Consider the following 17,060-nt stretch of genomic DNA (forward strand, 5'->3'; position numbering starts at 1 on the left):
TTGGAAAAGGTTCAGAAGAGGGCAACCAGAATGATCAAGGGGATGGAGCGACTCCCTTATGAGGAAAGGTTGCAGCATTTCGGGCTTTTTAGTTTAGAGAAAAGGCGGGTCAGAGAAGACATGATAGAAGTGTATAAAATTATGCATGGCATTGAGAAAGTGGATAGAGAAAAGTTCTTCTCCCTCTCTCATAATACTAGAACTCGTGGACATTCAAAGAAGCTGAATGTTGGAAGATTCAGGACAGACAAAAGGAAGTACTTCTTTACTCAGCGCATAGTTAAACTATGGAATTTGCTCCCACAAGATGCAGTAATGGCCGCCAGCTTGTACGGCTTTAAAAGAAGATTAGACAAATTCATGGAGGACAGGGCTATCAATGGCTACTAGCCGTGATGGCTGTGCTGTGCCACCCTAGTCAGAGGCAGCATGCTTCTGAAAACCAGTTGCCGGAAGCCTCAGGAGGGGAGAGTGTTCTTGCACTCGGGTCCTGCTTGCGGGCTTCCCCCAGGCACCTGGTTGGCCACTGTGAGAACAGGATGCTGGACTAGATGGGCCACTGGCCTGATCCAGCAGGCTCTTCTTATGTTCTTATGTTCTTATGACTTTAGCTGAGGAGTACAGATAAAATCTACAGGTAACAAAAGAAATCACGTCTTTCCATGTGGAAAGAACAATAATGAATGGTGCATTCCACGGGTTTTTAAAATTCACACTAGTAGGCAGACTAAGGCTGAAATCCAGTACACACTTCCTTGGGAGTCCAATTTTACTCAATGGGGCTTAATTCTGAGTAGACATGTAAAGAATTGCACTGTAAAGCTACAATCATAACCCCACTTACCTGGGAATAAGCCCCACTGAATTCAATGGATCTTACTTCTGAGTAGGCATGGTTAGGATTGCAGCCTTAGTGGCTATAGGCTGCCTACAGCCTATAAGTGGTAGCATGACTGCTCCGGCAAAACAACATCCTGGCCCCAATAGTGTATGAAAACTACTGCTCAGCTGCAAATACCCCCTTATTAGGGAGGGTGTTCAAGGGTGTTGTGGTGGAGCAATTGCAGATATTCTTGGAATGTGCTGATGATATAGACCCATTTCAGTCTGGGTTCAGGGCTAATTTCAGGACTGAACTGATCTTGGTCACCCCAATGGATGACCTTTATCGGGAGAAGGAGAGGGGGAGTACATTGCTTCTGCTTGATCGATCAGTGGTGTTTGATGACACTGACCACGGTGTCCTACTGACCAGACTCTGATAGATAAGTATTGGAGGCACTGAATTTCAGTGGTTCTGGTCCTATGTCCAGGGCTGGTTTCAGACAGCAGCAGTGTGTGGCTTCTTGTTGCAAGATACTGTTTTGTCGCTGGTGCTATTCAAATTCTGTATGAAGCCATTGGAAGTGGTAATTAAAGGATCTGGGGTGGTGTGTCACTGATATGCTGATGACACCCAGCTCTATTTTTCTGTAACTTCTGAATTGGAGAGACCATGTAAGTCCTGTATTAGTGTCTGGATGCAGTGGTGGGTTGGATGAGGGCCAATAAGGTGAGGCTAAATCTTGGCAAGAGGGAGGTGCTGTGGATGAGATAGATCAATTACCTGCTGTAGGCTGCATTCACTCTGAAGGAACAAGTCTGTAGTCTGGGGTATTTCTGGATCCATCTTTGTTACTTGTGGCCCAGGTGTCCTCAGTGGCTAGGAGTGCCTTTTACCAGTTTCAACTGGTTAACATAAGAAGTGCATGTTGGATTAGGCGAAAAGCTTCTTGTATTGTTGCATGCCTACTGAGTTTTGTTCTGTGGTGACACAGAGCAGGTCTTTTGGTGCAGCAGCTCCAAGAGGTATAAAACTACCTTCCTATGGATATCAGCCACCAAGCCTTTGGGAAGTGTGGCACCTACTGAAGACATTTTCATTTCATCAGGTCTTCCCAGAGGGATAATCGTGGCCTGGTCACTGAAAATTCTGGAACAGTATGATGACATTTTAAAAGGTTTCTGTCCAATTATCAACATATTTTATTGGATTTCTGTTTTGTGCATTGTTGTGAGGTTCTTTTGAATATCAGATGATTAAGACATTTTCTAAATAAATTTGTAATAAATAATAAGGTTTATAGATTGTTTCCAGAATTTATTTTTTTTATCTTTGGACACTTCTAGAAGATAGGCTGAAGCGGAGAGAAATGTCTGTAAAGAAAAAGGATGGTAGACATGTTCCAGGGAGCCACAGCCAATCTAGCATCTCTGCTTCACACATTATAGTGTACGTTCCTGCTACTATACTAGTGCATCCATTGCGGTTAATGACAATTCAATTTATGGCACATATTTATTTATGGCACACATTTATGGCATATTTATGGCACACATTTTACATGAAGGTGCTAATAATGTGCGGACACTGATATGTTGTGAACAAAGGGTTTTGTCCATTGCTTGATCAACATGCATTGGAGAAGGTGGAAAATGTCAGTCAAGTGCAGGACACAGGAGCACAGGAAGCTGCTGTGTACTGAGTCAGACCATTGGTCCATCTATCTCAGTACTGTCAACACTGGATGGCAGCAGCTCTCCAGGGTTTCAGACAGGATTCTCTCATAGCCCATTCTCGACATGCCGGGGATTGAACCTGGGATCTTCCACATGCAAGGCAGATGCTCTGCCACTGAGCTATGGCCCTTCCCCTAGTAGGTAATACGTAGAATGGCTGCTCAGTGCATGTATTATCTGCGTGGGGCTTGCATAGCGGCTGGGCAATTTCAGGATTCATATGGAGGCTATGCATGTTTACTGGACATGTTTGTGAAACATCTCTGAACAATTTGCATTTGTAGATATTCATTGCTGATTACACATGTCTGAGTAATGTGCAACATATTCTGATGTCATTCAGTTTGTACACATTCTCCCTTCCTGCACATTTCTGAGGGAGATTGTACCTGTGTGTGTGTGGGGGGAAACAGCCAGAAAGGAAGGTATTATGTGAACCTTTGTTAACATAATGCAGTCCCTTAAATTATGTAAGGCATAGGCTGTGGATCCAATTTGGCTGTAATGATTTTAACTGCAAGAGTCAATTCAAGGCTTGCTGTACAAAATGCCTTGCAAATGTGCTGTTCATCTGCAACAGATGGTTGATGGGAATTTGCTTCTTGTTTTCTGACTGATGCTCAAAATGCCAGGAAGAGCTGTGGATTCTAAGATGCAGGCTTTCAGTGACTGACTTAGGTTGAAAACATGATAGAGTAGAAGGGCAAGGGTTCTTCTGGGGGGATTTTTTTAAAAAAAGACCAAAAAATCCCCCTAAAGTTATCTGCTTGTACATATCAAATGTAGCCTTTAGCTAATTCTGCAGAAAAGTAGTACCCATTTGTTCAGGCTCCCTTACTGCAGTGGTGCCCTATCTGAGTCAGAATTTATTTCCCAGTGGTAAAGTAGAATTCTCTACACAGTGAGTACCTGAGATCTGAAATCACTGGAGTCAGAAATGCTGTGATGGCAAGAAAAGCAATTCCCAGAGGCAAACACTTCCATTCCTTATAGAATGTAAACCAATGCCATGATCAGAATTCCCACGAGCAAAGCTGGATGAACATCTGTTCCCCATGGTTTACAGCTGACCTTTGCAAAGACAGAATCTCTCTCTTTAGAAGTTCATCTTGCAGCATTGTAGATCTCAATAAATGTCATTCCTCTGTGTCATTCTAGCAAGTAGACAATGGATAGCAGAGGCACACCCCATCACCTCCATTTATTGCTACTCTAGTCTATTTATATATTTTAATAACAAAAATAATACTTAGCACTTACTAACTGATGTACATACCTACCTACCTACCCATCAATACATCACATTTGTATCCTTCCTTCATGCATGCAATTTTTTTCTACTGTGGATTTCAACATTTCTGTGAGATGGTGACTTGCTCAGTGTCAGCTAGTGATCTTAGTGGTTGACTGGCAATTTGGATGTATGTGTACCTTTATAAATTACTAGGATGAAGGAATGGAGTGGAGGGGATGCACATCAATAGTTCAGATGACATAAAATAGGTGAGGTAGATAATACCTTGGAAGACAAAAACAGAATCCAATATTATCTTGACAGCATGGAGACCTGGGCCAGAACTAACAAAACAAATTTCAACAGAGATAAATGTAACAGTTTGCATTAAGATGTTCAAATACAGAATGGGTGACACCTAGCTTGAGAGCAATACATGTGAAAAGGCTCTAGTGGCTTTAGTAGACTACCAGCTAAACTTGGGTCAGCAGTGTGATTGCAGTGGCTAAAAAGATCAATGCAATTCTAGATTGCATCAACAGACAAATAAGGCCCAGATCACAAGAAGCAATGATATTGCTGTATGCTACTTTGATCAGACCGCACCTGGAGTACTGTATCCAGTTCTGGACATCACAGTTCAAGAAGCATATCAACAAACTGGAACTTGTCCAGGGGAGGAAAGTAGTTCGGTATGTTTAGCCTGGAGAAGTGATCGTTAAGATGTGATGTTAGCCATTGTCAAGTATAGGGCTGTCACACAGGTAATGGAGTAAGTTTGTTTTCTGTTGCTTGAGAGGGTAGGTCCTGAAGTTTTGGGTTCAAATTACAATGAAAATTATTTAGATGAAACATTAAGGAGAATTTCCCAATGAAACAAGATGTTGAACAGTGGAACAGATTGTTTCTAAAGCTACATTTTAAGCAAAGGCTGGGTGGCCATTTATCAGGAATGCTGTAGAAGTGGATTTCCTGCACTGGCAGGAGTTGGACTAGTTCACCTTTGACATCCCTCCCAACTCTATGATTCTATGGGCTTATCCACATAGGAGCCTACCTTCGTACTAAAGACGCTGCTTTTACTGTTGTGATAGATTTGCAAGGTCCACACTTCATTCTCAATGGTAGGTTCCAATCCGCTGTTTTCCCTTCTCACATAGGTGTTCCTCTGGGAAGGATTACTGTCACTATTTCCTTGTGTCCCTGCCCTCTAATTTTACATGTTTACTCCCTCTGCTTCAAGGCTGAAGCTGGGAGAGAGCCTTGGTGTGAAATTGACAAGAAAAATGAAATTGACTAGACCCCCCCTTCCTCCTCTTCGGATGCACACCTTAATGTGGTGAGGGGCTTTGAGTGTGTTGAAAAAGCTGAGAGCTATGCCATCAGGAGTCTAGACCAAGAGGCTAGACTCCTAGCAGGGGCACCCAAGGCGGAATGGTCAAAGCTGAAACACCAGACTAAAATGCATCCAAACTCAGAGGAAGGCAATGGTAAACCACCTCTGAATAACTCTTACCATGAAAACCCTATGAACAGAGTATCAAAAATGCAACACGAGATAGTGCTGGAAGATGAGACCCCCGGGTCAAAAGGCATTCACCGAGCTACTGGGGAAGAACAAAGGACAAGTACGAGTAGCGCTGTGACTAATGACGCAGCTGGGTCAAAGCTGAAAGGAAGCCCAGAGGCTGATGCGCACAGATGCGAAAGGAGAGTCTGGAGTTGTACGACACACACAATAGGAACATGGAATATGAGAAGCATGAACCAGGGAAAGTTAGAAATTGTCAAGCAAGAAATGGAACGCATCAACATTACAATACTTGGTGTGAGCGAACTAAAATGAACAGGAATGGGACATTTCCAATCAGGCAACTACAAAATATTTTATGCAGGAAATGAGAAATTAAGAAGAAATGGGGTTGCTTTAACAGTGAGAAGTGATGTAGCAAGAGCAATTAGGAGCTACAACGCAAAGTCTGAGTGAGTGATATCAATGAGATTAAATGGGAAACCTATCAACATAACCATCATCCAAGTCTATGCTCCGACGGCAAATGCAGAGGAAGAGGAATTGGAGAGATTTTATGCAGAAGTACAGGAAGAAATTGATCACACACCAAAACAAGATGTGCTGATAATCATGGGGGATTGGAATGCAAAAGTAGGGAACAGAGAAGAATTAGGAATTGTGAGGAAATGGGGCCTAGGAGACAGAAACGAAGCAGGAGAAAGACTTATTGAATTCTGTGAAGCCAATAATTTGTTTCTTGCGAAAACATTTTTTGAACAACCGAAAAGACGACTATACATGTGGACATCACCAAATGGTCAATATAGGAATCAAATTGATTATATAATTGGTAGTAGAAGGTGGAGAAGTTTCATACTTGGTGCAAAAACAAGACAAGGAGCAGATTGCGGTACAGATCATGAACTGGTTGCATCGAAAATCAGAGTAAAGCTAAAGAAGACCAACAAAGCAATCATAACGCCAAAATACAATTTAAATAACATCCCAGAAACATATAAAGATCAAATAAGGAACAGGTTTGAGGCTATAAACTTAGTTAACAGAGAACCAGAAGAACTATGGAATGAAGTCAGAGACGTTATCAAAGAAGAATGCAAAAAGACAATACCTCTAGTTAAAAAGAGAGAAAGACCCCAATGGTTGACTGAAGAAACTCTTCAAATGGTTAAAGAGAGAAGGAAAGCAAAAGCAAAAGGAGATAGAAACACAGTCAGAACCCTAAATGCAACAATACAGCGACTAGTACGTAGGGACAAAGAGAACTATTACAATAGTTACTGTATAGAAATAGAAGAGGACAACAAAAAGGGTAGAACAAGAGCCCTGTTCCAAAAGATTAGAGAAATGAAAGGGAAATCTAAACCACGAGTAGGGATGTTGAATAATCAACAGGGGAACACACTGACTGACCGAGATGAAATAAAAGGAAGATGGAAGCAATACACTGAAGAACTCTATAAAAGAGATGCCAGGATGACAGATTCGTTCACGGAGGAACCATATGATGAAGAACCAGAAATTTTAGAATGCGAGGTGAAAGCTGCTCTTGAAATTCTTGGAAGAAACAAATCACCAGGAATAGATGGCATACCAATAGAGTTGCTATAAGCTACTGAGACAGAATCAGTCCAAATTTTGATTAAAATCTGTCAAGAAATATGGAAAACTAAACAATGGCCCACAGACTGGAAGCATTCCATATACATCCCAATTCCAAAGAAAGGGGATCCCAGGGAATGCAGTAATTATTGAACTATTGCCTTAATATCCCATGCAACTCAAGTAATGCTCAAGATTCTACAACAAAGGCTCTTGCCATATATGGAGCAAGAAATGCCAGACATCCAAGCTGGATTAGAAAGGGAAGAGGTACCAGAGATCATATCGCAAGCATACGTTGGATAATGGAACGGACCAAGGAATTTCAGAAGAAAATCACCCTGTGCTTTATAGATTACAGCAAAGCCTTTGACTGTGTAGATCATGAAAAACTATGGAATGCTTTAAAAGAAATGGGGGTGCCACAACATCTGATTATCCTGATGCGCAACCTATACTCTGGACAAGAGGCTACTGTAAGGACAGAATATGGAGAAACCGATTGGTTCCCCATTGGAAAGGGTGTGAGACAGGGGTGCATTTTATCACCTTATTTATTTAATCTATATGCAGAACATATCCTACGGAAAGCAGGATTGGTCCAAGATGAAGGAGGTGGAAAAATTGGAGGGAGAAATATCAATAATTTAAGATATGCAGATGATACCATAGTACTAGCAGAAACCAGTAATGATTTGAAACAAATGCTGATGAAAGTTAAAGAGGAAAGCATAAAAGCAGGACTACAGCTGAACATCAAAAAGACTAAAGTAATGGCAACAGAAGATTTATGCAACTTTAAAGTTGACAAGGAGGACATTGAACTTGTCAAGGATTATCAATATCTTGGCACAATCATTAACCAAAATGGAGACAACAGTGAAGAAATCAGAAGGCGGCTAGGACTGGGGAGGGCAGCTGTAAGAGAACTAGAAAAGGTCCTCAAATGCAATGATGTATCACTGAACACCAAAGTCAGGATCATTCAGACTATGGTATTCCCGATCTCTATGTATGGATGTGAAAGTTGGACAGTGAAAAAGGCAGATAAGAGAAAAATCAACTCATTTGAATTGTGGTACTGGAGGAGAGCTTTGTGCATACCATGGACTGCGAAAAAGACAAATAATTGGGTGTTAGTAGGAATTAAACCAGAACTGTCACTAGAAGCTAAAATGATGAAACTGAGGTTGTCATACTTTGGACACATCATGAGAAGACATGATTCACTAGAAAAGACCATAATCCTGGGGAAAACAGAAGGAAGTAGAAAAAGAGGAAGGCCAAACAAGAGATGGATTGATTCCATAAAGGAAGCCACAGACCTGAACTTACAAGATCTGAACAGGGTGGTTCATGACAGATGCTCTTGGAGGTCGCTGATTCATAGGGTCACCATAAGTCGTAATCGACTTGAAGGCACATAACAACAACAAGCCTCACTGCAATGCAACATCTTCCTCAAAAGATTTGTTCCCAATATTTTGTCATCAGTGTTATATCCATTATACACCATACATTTAAAGCCTTCTTATACCACTTTCAATCATGGCTTCCCCCAGAGAATCCTAGAAACTGTTGTTTATTAAAGATGTTGGGAACTGTAGCTCTGTGACAAACAAACTGCAGCTCCTAGGATTCTTTGGAAGAAACTCTGACAGTTACAATGGCACAAGAGGGCTTTAAATGTATGGTGTAGATGTGACCCAAGTTACAAGACCAACACACATGGAGAAAAGTGTAGTGTATTGGGTCAGTGTGATCGTTTAAGTATGTCTTTAATCTATTGTTCTGCCAGTATTATTTAGGGCTGCCTGGAAAACACATTCAGGCATGCCCCCCATTTCTTCTTCCTGTTCTTTCTTCTTGTTCTAGAATATTCAGTAAGGAAAATGGTGGCAGCACAGAATTCTGACTCTTGTGTCTTTTTGGGTATAGGGCAGCAGGAAGACTTAACAAAAAGTACCTACTTCACTATACCCGCCTCCACACAATTTAGGAGAAACATCTCTATATAATATTCCTGGGCTCCTTCTGGGGGGAAGGGCGGGATATAAATCAAATAATAAATAAATAAACAAACAAATAAAATAGTATTCAATTAAAATTTAGGACTCGATCCCGGAAGGGCTTCACAGGGGTCATAGAAGAGAGCAGATTTCCTTCTCTGCCCTTGGAGAGGAACATATGTGAGGAGAAAAGGACATCAGAACTTGCAAGTCTTCTTGTTGTGGGGGTGCAGAAACCTCCATGGCCTTTGCCATTATATTATCACTGCTCTGGCAGCAGTCACAGCAAAAATAAGACATGCCAGGGGCAGATTGGCGGAGGCTTTGGGGCTACCAGATCCAAATCCCTCCCATTCCTCCAACAGTCCAAGAAGAGGGGGCACTGGAATTGGCCTACCCCCCCCCACCCGCATCTGCTTTCTGGCAAGTGCATGACTTGCAGGCTTTGTATTTAGTGGTTCCTCTGGCTTGGATTCCCTCATCTCTGTCTGCATAGATTGTTCTCTAGAGGATATAGGCACCACCTATGGGCTAACTTCAGGGCACTCTTTCTGACTCTGGCTGATACATCCTTGAATGGCTATTTCTTACATATTCCTTGGCAGCTCTTTTAATCAGTCATACTGTGCAGCTCCCAGGCTCACTTTAATCTTTCTCAGAGATTGTAAAGTTCATTTTAAGATGAACTAGTTCTATTTAAAGTTCAACATGTCCCAAAAGGAACTAATTTCAGTTCCCATTCAGCCCTCACAGAACAAACTAGTGTGGTTCATAGTTCAATTCAAGTTCACCCAAATGACCCTAGGTATTTTTTTTTTAGAATTCAGAATGTTAAAAGCTGCTATGCTGAAGTACAAAATATACTTCAGAAGACAAAGAGAATATCAAAACACACACACACAGTGGAACTGGAATTGTCTAATTTATTTTCCCAACAATCATGATCTTTAAGTGAAAAGCCCAAAGAATCTAAAGAGTAAAAAACACATGCAAAAGAATAAATTGGAGATGAACTAGAAACTATTCAAAATTCTACCTCCCAAGTGTATTTAATTCACATTCAGTTCACCTGCTAATTATAGGAACCACTTTCAGGTTTTTGAACCTTATTAAGCTGAACTAGTTCATTCCAAGAACTGATAGAATTGCTAGTTATTATTACCAGGTTAATTGAGCAACATATTGCAGAATCAACAATATAGATGAAAGAAATATTTTTCTTTTTTGCTGTATGAGCTACTGATTCAAAGCTGGTGAATGCGCAGGAAACTTGCTGTTTTATTGTGTATATGAAGGCAAACTGGAACAGCACAAACCAATTTGTTTTTTAGTTATTATGCAACCCCTCTGTCAGCCTCTCACAATCAAGTGAGCTGGTACTGTCATACAAGTCTCTTAGATGATACGATTCCTTGCTTTTCTAGGCTTTTAAACTGTGTACTTATTTGTGGACAGGCAAAAAGAAAATGCTTTAATACTGTACTTAATTGGGATATGAGTGGACTAAATTTAGACCTTCACCATTTCCATACTAGAAATGTGTTTTAAGAAAAGGGTTTAGAATTTCTTTGAAGAAATGGGATTGCAGGAGCCATCTAATTTGGGTCTATTTCCATGATTTCCCTGCACTGGGAATAATTGTTTTTAGAACATATATTAGCTATCTCAGTTGGCATGATAATAAAGTACAAAGTTACTTTAAGTTACTAACCCATTTTGAAATTTCTAACTCTGTAAGATGGATTTTTGTAACTGCATCTTTTAATATCATTTATTTATTTATTTTCAACATTTATACACTGTTGTCCCCATAAGGTGATTTCCAATGCAGTTAGTAACAAAGTTCTCTGTTAACTCCTGCCAGCCTTCAGTTTTATCAGTCTGGACTACAGTATAGCAGCATTTAAAACAGATGATTTCTCATCTTTGCTTTAGCTACCTGGTCCAGGCAAGATAAATTTAAGTCATTTTAAGCTAAGTCATTTTGTATTGATTTGAGCAGAGCCCCATAATTAGCATTAAGCAGCTGCAGGTGATATCTTGACTTCCAGGTATTCAAAGCTAAGTGAAGCTATCGAGAAGCATCTGGCTTCCAAAATAGCAGCCTGACAGTGTAATACTGTGTATATCTTCTCGAACATCCTACTGAGTTCACTGATGCTTACTTCCAGGTGAATGTGGATGGGTTTGCAGCCTGAGTCTCTTGGAGGAGGAGGTATTTAAACTAAGTAATTCTGATTTTTCTCTATTTCAGCAGAGCCCATCTACCCTTGCAGGGGATTGCAGAAAACTGCAATCATACGATCTGTCATCTGATAGCTGAAACACTATAGTCCAGGAAAAGTTCCTTGCCATTTGTATGAACCAGACTTTAGAACAGTGGCATGTAGCCTAAGGATGGATAGCATAGCTTTAATTATGTTCATGCCTATTTCAAATGTGACCTATGAAAGTCTGTTTTGTTTTGTTTTCAACTACAGGTGAAATAGTTTTTTAAAAGACTTAAAATTTTATCAGGTAGTCCAAGATATGCCCTTTTTCTTTTCTCTTTTTAACAATGTCTAGCTTCTTGCAGTGGCTGTAAATGAAAGTGTCAGCAGCACACATTTAAAACGTGTCTGAAAATGCATCTGGAAGTGGTGGCATGTCATGATGTGCTGTCTTTTCTATAGCCATTGTACAGACAAAAGATGTCTGCCTCCTTGCTCCATGGGGGGAACCATCTTTTTTCTGTACGATGCCATGATATACTACTACTTCTAGGGGCATTCTGACATATATTCAGTTTGTACAGCAGGTGCTGTGTTTTGTAGGCACTTTGTGCCTACAGACAGTTTTTAAAAGGGAAACAATGAAGGCACCCCTCACACCACAACATGATCATGTTAAACTGGCTCCCCCCCCCAAATCCTGGAAAGTGTGGTTTATGAAAGTTGTTGAGAATTGTTAGGAGATCCCCTATTCCCCTCATAGAACTACAATTTCCAGAGTTCCCTGGGAAGAAGGATTGATTGTTAAACCACTACAACAATTGTAGTTCTGTGAGAGGAACAGGGATCTCCTAACAACTCACAGCACTCTTCACAAACTACGTTTCGCAGGATTCTTGTGGGGAAGCCATGACTGTTTAAAGTGGAAAAATAGTGGAATTATGTTTGGTGTGAATGTGGCCATAGAGAAGCCCTTTTCTCACAACCTGACTTGAATGATGTGTTCTTTTGTGCTGTAGCAACTATATTTTCCCACTGAAAGTACAGGGGTTTTAAAAATTATTTATTTATTTATTTATTGTTGCAAAGCAACATAAATGGTTGTGTGCCAGCTGGTCATTAAAGCTTTCCACTAGTTCATCTGTTTTTGCTTTAGGGGCTGATAATTGCTTTCCATACATTCCGCTAAGAATAACCTGACCACAATCTAATTTCTGGGTGTGACTTTGTGTTTTGCCTCATTGCTGCTTGGCATGATTAAAATCCATTTCAAAAACAGTGACCTAATTGGATTCCATTGTTCCCCCCAAAGAATCTTCAGAGCCTCATCCAGATATGAGCCAACTGAAGTCTTGGATTTTGGAGAGGTGTCAATATTAAAAGAGACTGTGGGAGTCTGCATTTGGAATGGTGTGCAAAGTATAGCTAGGGGTGCCTCTTCTAAGGCAAGCTGACATGGTAGGTTTTGGGTGCCATTAAGGACTGTGGAGACAAATGCATCTGACCCATTAGCATACAATCCACTGAGTTGTTCTCCTGCCCATGTTCCACTGAAATAAACAGAACCTGTAGAAGAACATGGTAAGTTGTATGTGTAGGTCCCATTCATTTCAATGAGGCTGGTAAAGGACTTCTGTTTAGAGCTGAGCCAAAGTTTAGCACAAAAGCACATAGTTACACTATGGAATTCACTCCCACAAGAGGCAGTGACGGACACCAATTTGGATGGCTTGAAAGAGGGATAAGACAAAATAATGGAGGATAAGGCTATCAATGGCTAATAGCCACAATGGCTATGTTCTGCCTCCACTGTCAGAAGAAATATGCCTTTGAATATTTTGAAAGGCATATTTGGAAACCACAGGAGGGGAGCATGCTGTTGCATTCAGGTCCTGCTTGTGGGCTTCCCATGGGAATCTGGATGGCCGCTATGAGAACAGTTTGCTGGAATAGATAAACCTTTGGCCTGATCTAGCAGGGCTGTGTGTTTTATTGGATTTTCTGTAGAAAGCAGTGGTGGCTGGTGGCAGTGGAATCCACTCCGGGGTTTAGTCTCAACTTCCAACGAGCTATCCACGCTGCTGAAACCTATTGACAACACCTTGGACAGCTCCTTAAAAGTTCAGACTTAAACCCGGAGCAGATTCCACTACCCCGCTGACATAGAGCTACCAGCCACTACTGGTGGAAAGGGTAGATCTGGATGAAATGGGGGAATATGGGCTGGCATTTTGATGGCATTTTGATGGCGATAGCATTCTGTGGGTGCTGCAAAAAGTTTGTGGGCATGAGGAGCACCAATCTCATGATAAACACCTGTCTGGAACCACCCTGGATGTAAAGTCCCAGCCTGAGCCCTGACGTTTAACAACTGGATTCTCTGACTTATGCAACAGTATATAGAGCTTTGCTTGCAAAACATATATTATAAACATACAAGTAATAAATGCCTCTGGCTTCACTAGCTTGACAGAGTGTCTTGTCAGCACAATCAGTGCAAAGCAATATAAAATAAAAATAACAAAAAAAATTGACAGCTGCTCTGTTAGAATTTCCATGATGAATACTATGTGATGATGACCACATTTTTGTCAAATATATGTGACCTTGGTAGGACCTCTGAATTTAAGTCCAATTTTCGTGTTAGGAAGGAAGCTGAAATCTTGATACCAAATGCTTTTAAACCAGGAAGGTGCGCTGTCTCTTTGGTATGGGGGAGAATTTTAATGCAAAAATAATGAAAGGCACACTTATTTTAATAAAAGGGAAAATATCCCTGTCAGCTTTGGTTAATCAAGGCTTGGTCTATCTCTTCAGATGGTTATTGTGTCATTACAGTTTAAGCGGCTGCTCTGCAGCTGAAACAAAGATAACTTTCACAAACCCACAGGCTTTTATATAGAGTGTGGAGTTTGCAAACTTTGTAATTTGTTGTTGTATTTATATTCAACGTTCAAGGCTTTTGCACTACTACTAGTTTGTTTCATTAAGTAATGGCTTTGAAAAAGCAACTCATGACTATTACACCCTCATAAGACTGTAGCCCTGAGGTTCTCAAACTATGGTCTGTGGACCGCCAGAGATCTGCAGGCTTCAATCAGGTGAGCTTGGAAAAGTTACTTTTTTGAACTACAACTCCCATCAGCCCCAGCCAGCATGGCCACTGGATTGGGCTGATGGGCGTTGTAGTTCAAAAAAGTAACTTTTCCAAGCTCTGGCCTATGGTATCCCCCTGGATTTGTGGCTGAATATGGGAGATGACACATCTATCGCATTAAATATTCAAAGGGATTTTTACTTATATTTTATTGCTTCTTTTCTTATATTGTATTACAATTTGAATTCTGTGGGAATACAATTGCTACAACATGCAGAAATGTCATTAAGTAGTCTGCCAAGACCCTCAGCAATTTTCAAGTGGTCTGTGGGAAGAAAAGTTTAGGAATCACTGCTGTAGCCAATTAGTTGGTGAATAAATCAATCTATACGCCACAGACCTTCTCTGCAGCATGTGATTTACAAATTATAAGAAGAGAGAAGCAAATATGAGAAAGTGCCATTGGCCAGTGATGACCCTGTAATCAAATTAATAGAAATGGGAAAATGTGCAAATGAGGCATGAGCAAGAGAGCAGAGAATGAAGTTTTAACTGTACATTTGGTACTTAATCTCATGCTGTTAATGTCTGATTATTATGGGATTTGGGTCAATGTTGGTCAAATCAACAAGACCATCTTATGGAGTTTGATTCAAATCCCGAAAGTGTAGCTGTTCATCTATATGAGCAAAAACACTACAGTCCTGTGGTGCATTAAACACTAAGAAGTGTACTTGGCAAGAGAGCCTACTTCATCTGATGGATGACATGAAGGTGAAGGTGATGAATACTATGTGCAGGCATACGTCAGGGAGAAAAGAACATGCTATGCAAGGCGAGTCCAAAGGAAAAAGTTATATAAAGAGGCAAGTTACCACATGTGAATCAATCAGCTGAAGATACATAGATCCATTTATTGGGCATCAATAGGCCATCATGTTGATAGACCCTGGCACATCCAGCTTTGAATCTTGATTGAAACATGTTCACTTTGGATGCTTGATTCATGTCTGTTACCTTTGCTCTGAAGTGATCAACTTTTTTGGGAGGCTCTTTAGGACCAAACTAAACCTGACAACATTCATGCAATAGCTAATGAAAGGGATGGTTTTTAAAGAGTAAATGCGAGGCTTCAGACCCAAGGGGATGGCTTGAACCCTTTGACCCCCACTGTATACCCAATTTGCACCTGGCCTCTCTACCTGTTATTTATACTGCAATGAAAGCCTCCACTGGAACAAATGAGAGATTTCTTTCCAGTGCAAATAGCAGGTTCAAGAGCTCTGATCTGGATCGGGGGGCAAAAGGTTAAAGCATCTTTCTCAAACAAGGTTCTGGTCTGGATTGGGCTCTGCAGCTGTTCAAACAATTGTGCTAATTTAATTTAGCTGTTACTGAAATCAGGCGACAGTTTTTGCCCTAATGGGATATTTTCAGAGAACACAGGAACCAAGTTTCTTACCCAGGAGGTGCCTTTCAGTAAGGTCCATTTTATTTCTGATGTTTTTAGTGGAGAGAAGCTAGAGTGACCAGATTAAAAAAGAAAAGAAAGAAGACAGGGCTTCTGCACCTTTAATTGTTGTGTACAAGATTTTCACAACTATTAAAGGTTCAGGAGCCTTGTTGTTGTTATGTGCCTTCAAGTCAATTTTGACTTATGGCGACCCTATGAATCGGCGACCTCCAATAACATCTGTTATAAACCACCTTGTTCAGATCTTGTAATTCCAGGTCTGTGGCTTCCTTTATGGAATCAATCCATCTTTTGTTAGGTCTTCCTCTTTTTCTTACTGTTTTTCCCCAGCATTATTGTCTTTTAATGTCTTCTCATTGTGTGTTCAAAGTATGATAACCTCAGTTTCATCATTTTAGCTTCTAATGATAGTTTTGGTTTAATTTGTTCTGTCACCCAATTATTTGTCTTTTTCGCGGTCCATGATATGCGCAAAGCTCTCCTCCAACACCACATTTTAAATGAGTTGATTTTTCTCTTACCCACTTTTTCCCCTGTCCAACTTTCACATCCATACAAAGAGATCAGGAATACCATGGTCTGAATGATCCTGACTTAAGTCTTCAGTGAAACATCTTTGCACTTGAAGACCTTTTCTAGTTCTCTCATAGCTGCCCTCCCAAGTCCTAGCCTTCTGATTTCTTAACTGTTGTCTCCATTTTGGTTAATGACTGTGCTGAGGTATTGATAATCCTTGACAAGTTTAATGTCCTCACTGTCAACTTTAAAGTTACATAAATCTTCTGTTGTCATTACTTTAGTCTTCTTGCCATTCACTTCTAGTCCTGGTTTTGTGCTTTCCTCTCACTTTCATCAGCGTTCGTTTCAAATCATTACTGATTTCTGCTAGTAGTATGGTATCGTCTGCATATCTTAAATTACTGACATTTCTCCCTCAAGTTTTCACACCTCCTTCATCTTGGTCCAATCCCGCTTTCCGTATGATATGTTCTGCATATTGATTAAACAAATAGGGTGATCAAATATACCCCTGTCTCACACCCTTTCTGATTGGGAACCAATCAGACAGGAGCCTAGCCCTCTTTTTCACCTAGCCACCCTTGAATGCACTTTGTTGGAAATAAATACAAGCTCTACAGGATCAGGACCAGCTGGGTTTCATTAACCAGTGACTTGCTGCAAAAATAAGCCATGTTCCCAGCACCCTTTAAATTTTGATGGTGCTAATTCAAATCCAAGTTTATGTCAACAAAAGTGAAGACTCAGAACTGGCAGATTTGAAACACACATTTCATTTCACTCCTGGTGAATTAGTAAATTGAAGTATGAATTATTTACTACCAA

General features: G+C 40.6%; 1 long non-coding RNA gene across 2 annotated transcripts in view; it reads left to right on the forward strand.

Annotated features, from left to right (window-relative positions):
- LOC133385784 (uncharacterized) overlaps positions 1 to 17,060 on the forward strand; it is a 125,645-nt gene that overhangs the window by 82,007 nt on the left and 26,578 nt on the right. Inside the window, exon 1 of one of the 2 annotated variants that reach the window (XR_009762952.1) lies at positions 11,010 to 11,150. The exons of the other annotated variant lie outside the window; for it this stretch is intronic. This is a non-coding gene — a long non-coding RNA (uncharacterized LOC133385784). Of the gene's footprint in view, positions 1 to 11,009; positions 11,151 to 17,060 lie in introns of those variants that run through there. 2 annotated transcript variants of the gene reach the window in all.

This window comes from Rhineura floridana, chromosome 5 (assembly GCF_030035675.1).
Source record: "Rhineura floridana isolate rRhiFlo1 chromosome 5, rRhiFlo1.hap2, whole genome shotgun sequence".
Taxonomy (NCBI): Eukaryota; Metazoa; Chordata; class Lepidosauria; order Squamata; family Rhineuridae; genus Rhineura; species Rhineura floridana.